Consider the following 14,348-nt stretch of genomic DNA (forward strand, 5'->3'; position numbering starts at 1 on the left):
ACACACACACACACACATACAAAAGAGTGTCACAGAAATTATGGAGCAAGTGTGGTAAAGCACTCATGGAAGCAAAATTTAGAGAAAATACCATGAAAAACAAAAGCGTAGAGTAACAAACCATCCAATTTGGATAAGTTAACTCCTTTCCTATCAATAATTAATTAATTAATTAGTTCAAAGCTCTGAGGTCCTAACAACCACGCCTCACCAAACCATGCCTCCTCACTTTACCTGGAAGGAGTAGTTCTGGGTCAGCCAGGAGTATCAAAATTACTCCAAACCGCTGGAGCCGCCTGTGTATTTCCCCAAGACAGTTTGTGAAGCGATTTGGGGTCACCTTCTCAATGGCCGAATTTCTAGTGTTTGGCCGGGACTGCCACCACCACCCTGGTGGACTCCGGAGAAAGGTAAGAATCCACAATTCCATCTTGCCCACATAAGGTCAAGAAAGAGTCAGGAGTACAAGCAGCCTCACACAGGGAAATCCATGCCAGATACTTGGGCACTACGACCGCCAGCATCAAGAATGAGGAGTGGCCACAGGCACAATGGTGAAGACATAAGCTACCCAAACTGCAATCACGGATTTCCAAACCTGGAACACTGTTGGAACTGCCTTCTTCAGGCCACAATGGCTTCACAAGGGGATTCACCGATGGCTTCACAAAGGGATTGTCTTCACAAGGGATTCACAATGGGATGGCTTCACAAGGGTATTGGTTCTCTTCCAACATGCTCCGTGCTTGCTCCTTTGAGCTCCAAACAGATGAGTCCGTCCTGGGCCCAAGCTTCTAGGGTTTAGGGTCATCCTTTAATGTTTGGTCAGCTGGGAAATTTGGGAGGCATTTATGGCACGATGTCTGTAGATGCAATAAGGACTCGTGTCCTCATTGTGGAAGACTCCAGATATGACTTTGGTATGGTTGCGGTTGTTCACTCTGAGCTTACCTTGGAGGGCGGGGGTCGTATTTCCTGGTCAGAAGCATCCTAATATGGTGTGAGGACCATGAACATGTGTATGGCGTGGAGTTCCCCGTGTAAGGTTGTGTGCACTTGACTCTTTCTTGACCTTATGACGGTAAGATGGAATTGTGGATTCTTGCCTTTCTCAGGAGTCCATAGGTGTGTTGTTGACAGTCACGGCGAAAACTACAAATTCGGCCATGGAGAAGGTGACCTCAAATGCTTCACAAACTGTCTTGGGATAATACCCAGGCGGCTCCAGTGCTTTGGAGTAAATTTGGTACTCCTGGCTGACCCAGAATTACTCCAGCCAGGTGAAGTGATGAGGCATGGTTTGGTGAGGCATGGTTGCTAGGACCTCAGAGCTTTGTCACATAACAGAAGCTGACTTCACAGAAGCAGCAATCCCATTCTCATGACATATGAGTCCTATGCCTTTAAGTAGAAAGACCTGGGAAGGAATGAGAAAGAGCCCTGTTAGCCTGATCATGAACTCAGGTGGTCTTTTCTGTTTCTTTCCCACTTCCACTTTCTATTCAAAGAGAAAAGAAAATGATGGTATGTCTACCGTTCTTTAGACCAACATTTCTCCAGAGAGAGCACGGTGTTCCTATTTCCACTACAATTTCTAGAGATCTCAATCAACAGCGAGGACTCTTGGCTACCATTGTCTCTGGGAGGTTTGATATCCTTGGGTGAGAAGGTCCTTTCTTAGCTTCTGTTCTCTATGGTTTCTCGGGTGTAAGGTCTGCCTTTTGTGCTTGGTCAGCTTCGAAGGTGAGTGTAGGAAGAAGGGAAGGAAAGTCACAATTCCAGGAAAATTGTCAGGGTAGGGATGCGTTGTGCTGTCCATGTCCTTATCTGCTAGGGTCATGAAACACCAGTCCTAAGGGATGAAGGCTCGGTCTACCTGACATTAACTTAAACACCGTTGCAAATGCTTCATGGAGAGTGAAACTCTGCATGATCGCTACCTGTAAAGAAAGTGCCCTGGGGAGAGGAGTCACGATGGTGGAGAAGTAGCAGGCTGAGACTACATCAGGTAGCAGGAGATCAGCTCAATAGCTTATCTAAGCATTGCAAACACCTAAAAATCCAATGGGAGATTGAAGAAAAGAAGAACAGCAGTTCTAGAAACAGAAAATCAACCACTTTCTGAAAGGTAGGACTGGCGGAGAAGTGAATCTAAAATGACAGGAAGATAGACCGCAGGGGGAGGTGCCAGCAAGCGGCGGACAAACGGAGCACAAAATCAGGACTTTTAAAAGTCTGTTTCACTAAGAGACACTGCTCAGGGGCTAAACTGGGGTGAATCCCACGCGGGGTCAGCTTGGCCCCAGGTCCCACAGGGTCACAGAAGGATCGGGGGTGTCAGAGTGTCACAGAGCTCGCAGGTATTAGAACAGAGAAGCCGGCTATAGAGACAGAGCCGAGGACTGAACTCTTAGCTCTGGGTTACCTTGAACTGGTCACGTGCTGGGTGAGCTCGGAGTGCAGCTAGAGGCTGGGGATACGTTAGTGATTGGGTGTTGTCCTCTGGGGGCGCACTGAGGAGTGGGGTCCCGGGCTCTCAGCTCCTCCGGGCTGGAGACTGGGAGGAGTCTATTTTCATTCCCGTCCTCCAGAACTCTACAGAAAGCGTTCAGAGAACAGAAACTCCCAAAAGCGAATCCGAACTGATTACTTAGTCCGGCCCCCAGTAAGGGCAGTGCAATCCATCCTTGGGCAAAGACACTTGAGAGTCACTACAACAGGCCCCTCGCCCAGAAGATCTACAAAATATACAGCCAGGACGAAGTTCATCTATCAAGGAAAGCAGGTTCAAATCCTAAGACAGCAGCAGAAATCCAAAGGAGGAGATAGCAAAGTACGGAAATCATGGCTTTCTCCCCATGATTCTTATTCTTGTGGTTAATTCAATTTTTTTTCTTTTTTTCAATTTTTTTTCTTTCTTTGTTCTTCTTCTCCTAAATTTTTTAAAACTTTTATCCTTTCTTTTTTTAACGTTTTTTGACTAGTTTATCTAAATATATATATTTTTTCTTTCTTTTTTATATTTTTTCTTTATTTGCTTTATTTTTTAATTTTTTTCTTTTTTTTTCTGAACCTCTTTTTATCCCCTTTTACCCCTCACAATTTGGGGTCTCTTCTGATTTGGTTACAGCGCATTTTTTTGGGGTCTTTCCCACCCTTTTAGTATTTTATTTGATCTTTCATTTCCTCTTATCTGGACAAAAGGATAAGACAGAAAAAATCACCACAAACAAAAGAACAAGAGACAGTACCGAAGGCTAGGGACCTAATCAACACAGACATTGGTAATATGTCAGATCAAGAGTTCAGAATGACGATTCTGAACATTCTAGCCGGGCTTGAAAAAGGCATGGAAGATATTAGAGTAACCCTCTCTGGAAATATAAAAGCCATTTCTGGAGAAATTAAAGAACTAAAATCTAACCAAGTTGAAATCAAAAAAGCTATTAATGAGGTGCAATCAAATATGGAGGCTCTCACTGCTAGGATAAATGAGACAGAATAAAGAATTAGTGATATAGAAGACCAAATGACAGAGAATAAAGAAGCCGAGCAAAAGAGGGACAAACAGCTACTGGATCACGAGGGGAGAATTCGAGAGATAATTGACATCTTAAGATGAAACAACATTAGAATATTGGGATTCCAGAAGAAGAAGAAAGAGAGAGGGGAGCAGAAAGTCTATTGGAGAGACATATTGGAGAGAATATCCCTAATATGGCAATGGGAACAAGCATCAAAATCCAGGAGAGGGGCGCCTGGGGGTCTCAGTGGTTTAAGCCTCTGCCTTCAGCTCAGGTCATGATCTCAGTGTCCTGGGATCGAGCCCGCATCGGGCTCTCTGCTAATTAGGGAGCCTGTTTCTCCCTCTCTATCTCTGTCTGCCTCTCTGCCTACTGTGACCTCTCTTGGTCAAATAAATAAATAAATAATATAAAAAAAATCCAGGAGATGCAGAGAACCCCCCTCAAAGGCAACAAGAATAGGTCCACACCCTGTCACAAAATAGGAAAATTTACAAGTCTTAGTGACAAAGAGAAATTCCTGAAAGCAGCCCGGGAAAAGAAGTCTGTAACATACAATGGTAAAAATATTAGATTGGCAGCAGACTTATCCACAGAGACCTGGCAGGCCAGAAAGAGCTGGCATGATATATTCAGAGCACTCAACGAGAAAAACATGCAGCCAAGAATACTCTATCCAGCTAGGCTATCATTGAAAATAGAAGGAGAGATAAAAAGCTTCCAGGACAAACAAAAACTGAAAGAATTTGCAAACACCAAACCAGCTCTACTGGAAATATTGAAAGGGGTCCTCTAAGCAAAGAGAGAGCCAAAAAGTAGTAGATCAGAAAGGTCAGAGACAATATACAGTAACACACACCTTACAGGCTAATAATGGCACTAAATTCATATCTCTCAATAGTTACCCTGAATGTTAATGGGCTAAATGCCCCAATCAACAGACACCAGGTATCAGAATGGATAAAAAAACAAAACCCATCAGTATGTTGCCTGCAAGAAACTCATTTTAGATGGAAAGACACCTCCAGATTTAAAGTGAGGGGGTGGAAAACAATTTACCATGCTAATGGGCATCAGAAGAAAGCTGGGGTGGCAATCCTTATATCAGATCAATTAGATTTTAAGCCAAAGACTATAATAAGAGATGAGGAAGGACACTATATCCTACTCAAAGGGTCTGTCCAACAAGAAGATCTAACAATTTTAAATATCTATGCCCCTAACATGGGAGAAGCTAACTATATCAACTAATTAATAACAAAATCAAAGAAACACATCAATAATAATACAATAATAGTAGGGGACTTTAACACTCCCCTCACTGAAATGGATAGATCATCCAAGCAAAAGATCAACAAGGAAATAAAGGCCTGAAATGACACACTGGACCAGATGGACATCACAGATATATTCAGAACATATCATCCCAAAGCAACAGAATACACATTCTTCTCTAGTGCACATGGAACCTTCTCCAGAATAGATCACATCCTGGGTCACAAATCAGGTCTCAACCGGTATCAAAAGATTAGGATCATTCCCTGCATATTTTCAGACCACAATGCTCTGAATCTAGAACTCAATCACAAGAGGAAAGCTGGAAAGAACCCAAATACATGAAGACTAAGCAGCATCCTAGTAAAGAATGAAAGGGTCAACCAGGAAATTAAAGAAGAATTGAAAAAAATTCATGGAAACAAATGATAATGAAAACACAACGGTTCTAAATCTGTGGGACACAGCCAAGGCCGTCCTGAGAGGAAAATATACAGTGGTTCAAGCCTTTCTCAAGAAACAAGAAAGGTCTCAAGTACACAACCTAACCCTACACATAAAGGAGCTGGAGAAAGAACAAGAAAGAAACCCGAACCCAGTAGGAGAAGAGAAATCATAAAGATCAGAGCAGAAATCAATGAAATAGAAACAACAACAACAAAAAAAAAATAGGAAAAATCAATGAAACTAAGAGCTGGTTCTTTGAAAGAATCAATAAGATTGATAGCCCCTGGCCAGACTCATCAAAAAGAAAAGAGAAAGGACCCAAATCAATAAAATCATGAATGAAAGAGGAGAAATCACAACTAACACCAAAGAAATACAGACAATTATAAGAACATACTATGAGCAGCTCCACGCCAACAAATATGACAATCTGGAAGAAATGGATGCATTTCTAGAGACGTATAAACTACCACAACTGAACCAGGAAGAAATAGAAACCCTGAACAGGCCCATAACCAGTAAGGAGATTGAAACAGTCATCAAAAATCTCCAAACAAATAAAAGCCCAGGGCGAGACGGTTTCCCAGGGGAATTCTAACAAACATTTAAAGAAGAACTAATTCCTATTCTCCTGAAACTATTCCAAAAAATAGAAATGGAAGGAAAACGTCCAAACTCATTTTATGAGGCCAGGATCACCTTGATCCCAAAACCAGACAAGGATCCCACCAAAAAAAAGAACTACAGACCAATATCCTTGATGGACACAGATGCAAAAATTCTCACCAAAATACTAGCCAATAGGATTCAACAATACCTTAAAAGGATTATTCACCACAATCAAGTGGGGTTTATTCCAGAGCTGCAGGATTGGTTCAACATCCACAAATCAATCAATGTGAAAAAACACATTAATAAAAGAAAGAACAAGAACCATATGATACTCTCAATAGGAGCTGAAAAAGCATTTGACAAAGTACAGCATCCCTTCCTGATTAAAACTCTTCAAAATGTAGGGATAGAGGGCACATACCTCAATATTATCCAAGCCATCTATGTAAAACCCACTGAAAATATCATTCTCAATGGAGAAAAACTGAAAGCTTTTTTGCTAAGGTCAGGAATATGACAGGGCTGTCCGTTATCACCACTGCTATTCAACATAGTACTAGAAATCCTACCCTCAGCAATCAGACAACAAAAGGAGATTAAAGTCCTCCAAACAGGCAAAGAAGAAGTCAAACTATCACACATCGCAGATGATATGATACTGTATGTGGAAAACCCAAAAGACTCCAATCCAAAACTGCTAGAACTTGTACAGGAATTCAGTAAAGTGTCAGGATATAAAATCAATGCACAGAAATCAGTGGCATTTCTGTACACCAAAAACAAGACAGAAGAAATAGAAATTAAGGAGTCAATCCCATTTACAATTGCACCCAAAACTATAAGATACCTAGGAATAAACCTAACCAAAGAGGCTAAGAATCTATACGCAGGAAACTATAAAGTACTCATGAAAGAAATGGAGGAAGACACAAACAAATGGAAAAATGTTCCATGTTCCTGGATTGGAAGAATAAATATTGTGAAAATGTCTATGCTACCTAAAGCAATCTACACATTTAATGCAATCCCTATCAAAATACCATCCATTTTTTTTTTCAAAGAAATGGAACAAATAATCCTAAAATTTCTATGGAACCAGAAAAGACCTCGAATAGCCAAAGGAATATTGAAAAAGAAAGCCAAAGTTGGTGGCATCACAATTCCGGACTTCAAGCTCTATTACAAAGCTGTCATCATCAAGACAGCACGGTACTGGCACAAAAACAGACACATAGATCAGTGGAACAGAATAGAGAGCCCAGAAATCGACCCTCAACTCTATGGTCAACTAATCTTTGACAAAGCAGGAAAGAATGTCCAATGGAAAAAAGACAGCCTCTTCAATAAATGGTGCTGGGAAAATTGGACAGCCACATGCAGAAAAATGAAATTGGACCACTTCCTTACACCACACCTCAATGTGAGAAAGGAATCCATCAAAATCCTTGAGGAGAACGCAGGCAGCAACCCCTTTGACCTCAGCCACAGCAACATCTTCCTAGGAACATTGGCACAGGCAAGGGAAGCAAGGGCAAAAATGAACTATTGGGATTTCATCAAGATCAAAAGCTTTTGCCCAGCAAAGGAAACAGTGAACAAAACCAAAAGACAACTGACAGAATGGGAGAAGATATTTGCAAACGACATATCCGATAAAGGGCTAGTATCCAAAATCTATAAGGAACTTAGCAAACTCAACACCCAAAGAACAAACAATCCAATCAAGAAATGGGCAGAGGACATGAACAGACATTTCTGCAAAGAAGACATCCAGATGACCAACAGACACATGAAAACGTGCTCCACGTCACTCGGCATCAGGGAAATACAAATCAAAACCACAATGAGATATCACCTCACACCAATCAGAATGGCTAAAATTAACAAGTCAGAAAATGACAGATGCTGGCGAGGATGCGGAGAAAGATAAACCCTCCTCCACTGTTGGTGGGAATGCAAGCTGGTGCAACCACTCTGGAAAACAGCATGGAGGTTCCTCAAAATGTTGAAAATAGAACTACCCTATGACGCAGCAATTGCACTACTGGGTATTTACCCTAAAGATACGAACATAGTGATCCGAAGGGGCACGTGTACCCGAATGTTTATAGCAGCAATGTCTACAATAGCCAAACTATGGAAAGAACCTAGATGTCCATCAACAGATGAATGGATAAAGAAGTGGTATATATACACAATGGAATACTATGCAGCCATCAAAAAATGAAATCTTGCCATTTGCGATGATGTGGATGGAACTAGAGGGTATCATGCTTAGTGAAATAAGTCAATCGGAGAAAGACAACTATCATATGATCTCCCTGATTTCAGGACATTGAGATGCAACATGGGGGGTTAGGAGGACAGGAAAGAATAAAAGAAAGAAGATGGGATTGGGAGGGAGACAAACCATAAATGACTCTTAATCTCACAAAACAAACTGGGGGTTGTGGGCGAGGTGGGGTTGGGAGAGGGGAGGGGGTTATGGACATTGGGGAGGAATGTGCTATCATGAGTTCTGTGAAGTGTGTAAACTTGGCGATTCACAGACCTGTACCTTGGGGATAAAAATATATTATATGATTATTAAAAAAAAAGAGTTCTGGGCAGCACTTCCTATCATCATTAGTTAATGTTACATGCCATTGTCATGGAGAGAGCCATGTTGAGCAACTCTCTTTATTCAGAGGAAAATGAACGGCGAACAGCGATGGCCTGCTATGCCCACTCGCATAAATGTGGAAGGAGCTGAGGTACCCTTTTAAGGGCTAGTGGATAAAGATGATTATGAAGATGATGATAAAGAAGATGACTTACAAATGAAAATGCAAGCAGACCAAGGGAAATATCCTATGTCTTCACTCCTATGTGCCCCATGAGGAATACCATGGACATGAGTAGTAGTAAGGGAAAACGAAAGGAGAAGAAGTCAGACAGGGAGACGCAGCAGGAGAGACTCAGGTATTTGGGGACCAAGCTGAGGGTTACAGGAGGATAAGGCCTGCCATAAAAAGAGAACTGGTTTATGGGTATGGAGTTGGTGTGGCATTATATGAGAATGAACACATGGTGGTGTATGCAATTAAAGAATCAGGGAACACTACGTCAAAAAATGTAGGATGCATGAAAGGCTTGCTTGCCAAATATAAGAAAAAATAGTGAATAGAAAGCAAAACAGGCCATTTCACATGGAGATGAAGAAAGAAAGAGAAGAGAAATGAATTCTAGTTTTAGTATCTTACTGATTAAAATGGTATGCAATTGGTTTCCGATAAGGTCTTTATCTGAATTGGGTCTTTGTACATTGTCAATTAGAGTCTTCCCTCTTCCTACATTTTGGGATTAGATGAGATAAGCCGACATTACCATTAAAAGTCTCGAATTGTGGACCAGGGAATTGATTTGAACCTGGCTTTCTGTGTGTTGGGAGAAATTTGAGGACTGCTTCAAAAGCCTCAAAAGCTGCATCAAAAGTCATTACCTGAGACATCAGGTATGTATGATTCTTGATCTTGTCATGATAGTGTGAATGTGTCTTGGAATTAATCCTTTTATCTCCGGTATTAGAATTGCTGGCATACTTGTGTGGAGGGGTCTTTTAGATAAGGTTGTTTAATTAATTAATTAAGTAATTAAGTAATTCTTGGAAGGTAAAGGGTTCACTTATCCAGTTTGACGGTTTTTTTATTTTATTCTCTAAGGTTTGTTTTTATGATATTTTTTCTGAATTTTGCTTCCATGAGTGCTATTCCTCATTTGCTCCCTAATTCTGTGAGACTCTTTTAAGTGTGTGTGTGCGTTAGTGTGTGTTTCAGAAAATGCTAAAAGTGATTTTATGTGATATGAAGTTGCTCTATTCCAGATCACAATTCACCTTCAAACACAGTGGAAACTCAGTTACAACACATTTGGCCACAAATAATGCATTGAATGTCCCATTTGATCCACTTTTAGAAAGGCAGTTTCAGACTAGCCTGTCTGGAACAAACACCAAATTTTGTGTGCCTGGTTAGATTCTCATTGCCTGTCCCTTTTCCTTGCTTTTTCACACGTGTCTTCCATGAGTGAGTGAAATCGTATGGTAGTTGTCTTTCTGTAACTGACAGATATGACACAGCTCAATGCTCTCTACCATTCTGCCACGTCACAAGGAACAGGAATGCATTCTTGCTTATGGCTCTACAAGAGTCCGCAGTGCATCTGGAAGACAGGGAGACGGTAGATGTGTATGCGATCTCAGGCTAGTCTTCAGCCATCAGCACAAGCAGAAGATGTCCACATCAATGTAAACATGGCATAAATGGACCTGAACCTTAGAAATTACACTCCACGTATGAAGCTACACTATTCCAGATCACAATTCACCTTCCAACACAGTGGAAACTCACGTTACATCCCTTTCGGCCACATTTATTGCTTTGAATGTCCCATTTGATCCACTTATTGAAACGCAGATTTTGACTAGCCTGCATGGAACAAAAACCAAATTTTTTGTGCCTGGTTGGAGTCTATCAGTTTTTCTTGCTTTTTCACATGTTTCTTTACTCCCATGAGTGAGTGAATTTTTATGGTAGTTGTCATTCTGTGACTGACAGATACAAGAGAGTCCAATGCTCTCTCCCTTTCTGCCACATGTCACAAGGAGCAAGAATGCCTTCTTGCTTATGGCTCCAGATGAGTCCGCAGTGCATCTGGAGGACAGGGAGAATATAGAAGTGTCTGGGAGATCCAGGCTTGTCTTCAGCCATCAGCAAAACGAGAAGATGACCACATCAATGGAAACGTGGTATAAATGAACGTGAAGCCTAGAAATCACACTCCACAGTGAAAGATAGAAGAAGTCACAGAGACCATCTGAGAAGGGTGTAGACAGGGCTTATGGGAGAATTGGACGTTTGGTGCTTCAGAGGGCAGGGAGCCATGGCCAAAAACAAAGGCCCAGGAGAGAAGAGCACACTTAGAACCCACAATTTGAATGCTGACCCATAGTTGTTGCTGGAGAAAAGGAGAGTGTGTGAAGGACACGAGTTCTTGCAACCCAAGGATCTTGAGGCCTGGGGACTCCACATCAGCATGCTTTGCAGACATAGACTCTAGTGGACACTGTGTTTCTCCTGGAGAGGACACCAGCAAGCAACCAGGTGCAGACAGCCTGGAAACCATGATCACAGACAATACCTACTGACACCATGGTAAGATTATTATTTCTTTGTGTGCATTCATGATGGGCATTGTTGGTCGAGATGCCTCGATGGGGGCCAAAGAGACTTGGACTCTACGAACGCCAGCATTCAGACTGAGAAATGGCCACAGGCAGGACGGTGAGGACATTAGCTGCACAACCTGCAATCACGGATTCCCAAACCTGGAACACTCTTGGGAATGCCTTCTTCAGGCCACGTTGCTTAGTCCCAGGAGAACAGAAAATCCTGCAGGGGACTAGAAGAAAGCCCGGCCCACATCCTCTCACCTGGCCACAGAGTTCAGCAGGCCTTAAGTTTTGTGGATTGGTTTGAAAATCACATTTCACAGGCATACCAGACCCACGAAGCTTAACCTCAACATATCTGGCCCAGACACGAAGCATTCTGAATGGAAGGAAAGGAGAGCCTCTGCAGAGGATGAGCCACAGGAGAATGGACAGCCACAACACAAAAGCAGAGGGCATGGCACACACACCTGAGATTCTCTCAAGTGCCAGCCCTTGGGCACTCCATGAGTTCTTCTTTCTAAAGAAATTATCTTCATGGTAGTTAACAGAATGCGTGTTTCAAATAGAGAAGACTGTGATCTTTGGAAGATTCACGATGCATTCTGAAACTTGCCTGAACACTTTTTCTGATGGCTTCACATGGGGATTGGTTCTCTTCCAACATGCTCCATGTTTGCTCCTGTGAGCTCCAAACAAATGAGTCCGTCCTGGGTCTAAGCTTCTAGGATATAGGGTCTGCAATTAATGTTTGGTCAGCTGGTTATATGGACGCATTATGGCACGATTTCTGGAGATGCAAGAAGAACTCGTGTCCTCATTCTTGAAGACTCCATACATGACTTTTGTATGGTTGCGGGTGTTAATTTGGAGCTTCCCTCGGAGGGCGGAGGTTGCTTTTCCTGGTCAGAGGCATCCTGTTGGGGTGTGAGGACCATGAACATGTGTATGGTGTGGAGTTCCCCGTGTGAGGCTGCCTGTACTCCTGACTCCCTGACATTACGTCGGTAAGAGGGTATTGTGGATTCTTGCCCTGCCTAGTAGTCCAGAGGGATGGTGATGACAGTCACGGCCAAGGACTACAAATTCGGTCATAGAGAAAGAGACCCCAAATCGTTTCTCAAACTGTCTTGGAGAAATACCCCGGCGGCTCCAGCGGTTTGGAGTGATTTTGATACTCCTGGCTGACCCAGAACTACTCCAGCCAGGTGAATTGATGAGGCGTGGTTTGGAGAGAAGTGGTTGCTAGGACCTCAGAGGTTTGTGATGTCACAGAAGCTGACTTCCCTGAAGCAGCAATCCCATTCTCATGACATATGAGTCCTATGGCTTTATGGAGAAAGACCTGGGAAGGAACAAGAAAGAGCCCTGCTAGCCTGATCATGAACTCAGGTGGTCTTTTCTGTTTCTTTCCAACTTCCACTTTCTGTACAAAGAGAAAACAAAACGATGTTCTGTATATCATTATTTAGACAAATATTTCTCCAGAGAGAGCAAGGTGTTTCTTTTTCCACTGCAATTTCTAGAGATCTCAATCAACTGTGAGTCCTCTTGGCTAACATTAGGTCTCTGGTAGGTTGGATATCCTTGGGTGAGAGTTTGCCTTCTTAGCTTCAATTCCCTATGGTTTCTCGGGTGTAAGGTCTGCCTTTGTGCTTGGTCAGCTTGGAAGGTGAGGGAAGGAAGAAGGGAAGGAAAGTCACAATTCCAGGAAAATTGCCAGGGCAAGGATGCGTTGTGCTGTCCCTGTTCTTATCTTCTAGTTTCCTGAAACACCATTGCCAAGGGATGAAGTCTCTGTCTACCTGACATTACCTTAAACACCGTTGCAAAGTCTTCTTGGAGAGCGAAACGCTGTAAGAACGCTACCGCTAAAGAAAGAACCCTGGTCAGCACTCCTTGTCATCATTAGTTAATGCTACATGCCATAGTAATGGGGAGAGTCATGTTGATCTACTCTCTATTCAGATGAAATGAACCACCAATATCAATGGCCTGCCATGCCCACTCTAGCATCACTGTGGAATGAGAGAAGATAAACTTTTAGGGGCTAGTGGATAAATATATTATGAAGATGATGATAAAAAAGGTGATTTCCAAATGAAAATTCAAGCAGACCAAGGGAAATATACAATGGCTTCACTAATTTGTGGTCCATGAGGAATACCATAGACTTGAGTTGTAGTAAGGTAAAACGGAAGGAGAAGAATTCAGACAGGGAGACACACCCGGACAGACACAGGAATTTGGGGACCAAGCTGAGGGTTACAGGAGGATACGTCCTGCCATAAAGAGGGAACTGGTTCATGGGTATGGAGGTAGTGTGGCATTATATGAGGATGAGCACGTGGTGGTATATGCAATTAAAGAATCAGGGAACACTATGTCAAAAACGTAGGACGGATGAAAGGCTGGCTTGCCAAATACAAGAAAAAATAGTGAATAGAAAGCAAAACAGGCCGTTTCACATGCAGTTGAAGAAAGAAAGAGAAGAGAAATGAATTCTAGTTTTATTGTCCTACAGATTTGAATTGTATGCAATTGGTTTCCTATAAGGTACTTATATGAATTGTGTCTTTGGACATTGTAAATTAGAGTCTTTCCTCTTCCTACATTTTGGGAATAGATGAGATAATCCCGCATTACTATTAAATGTCTCGAATTGTGGACCTGGGAATTGATTTGAACCCGGCTTTCTGTGTGTTGGGAGATGTTTGAGGACTGCTTCAAAAGCCTCAAAAGCTGCTTCAAAAGGCATTACCTGAGACTTCAGATATGTATGTCTTATGATCTTGTCATGGTAGTGCGTCTGTGTCTTGGAATTTATCATTTTCTTTCCAGTATTGGATTTGCTGGCATACTAGAGTGGAGGGGTCAACGTAAGACATGAATCCATCAGAATCCTAGAGGAGAACATAGGCAGTAACCTCTTGATATCAGCCACAGCAACTTCTTTCAAGATATGTCTCCAAAGGCCAAGGAAACAAAAGCAAAAATGAACTTTTGGGATTTCAACAAGATCAAAAATTTCTGCACAGCAAAGGAAACAGTCAACAAAAAAAAAGGCAACCCACGGAATGGGAGAAGATATTTGCAAATGACAGTACAGACAAAAGGTTGATATCCAGGATCTATAAAGAACTTCTCAAACTCAACACACACAAAACAGATAATCATATCGAAAAATGGGCAGAAGATATGAACAGACATTTCTCCAACGAAGACATACAAATGGCTATCAGACACATGAAAAAAGTTCATCATCAGTAGCCATCAGGGAG

The sequence above is a fragment of the Meles meles genome, chromosome Y (genome assembly GCF_922984935.1).
Source record: "Meles meles chromosome Y, mMelMel3.1 paternal haplotype, whole genome shotgun sequence".
Lineage (NCBI taxonomy): Eukaryota > Metazoa > Chordata > Mammalia > Carnivora > Mustelidae > Meles > Meles meles.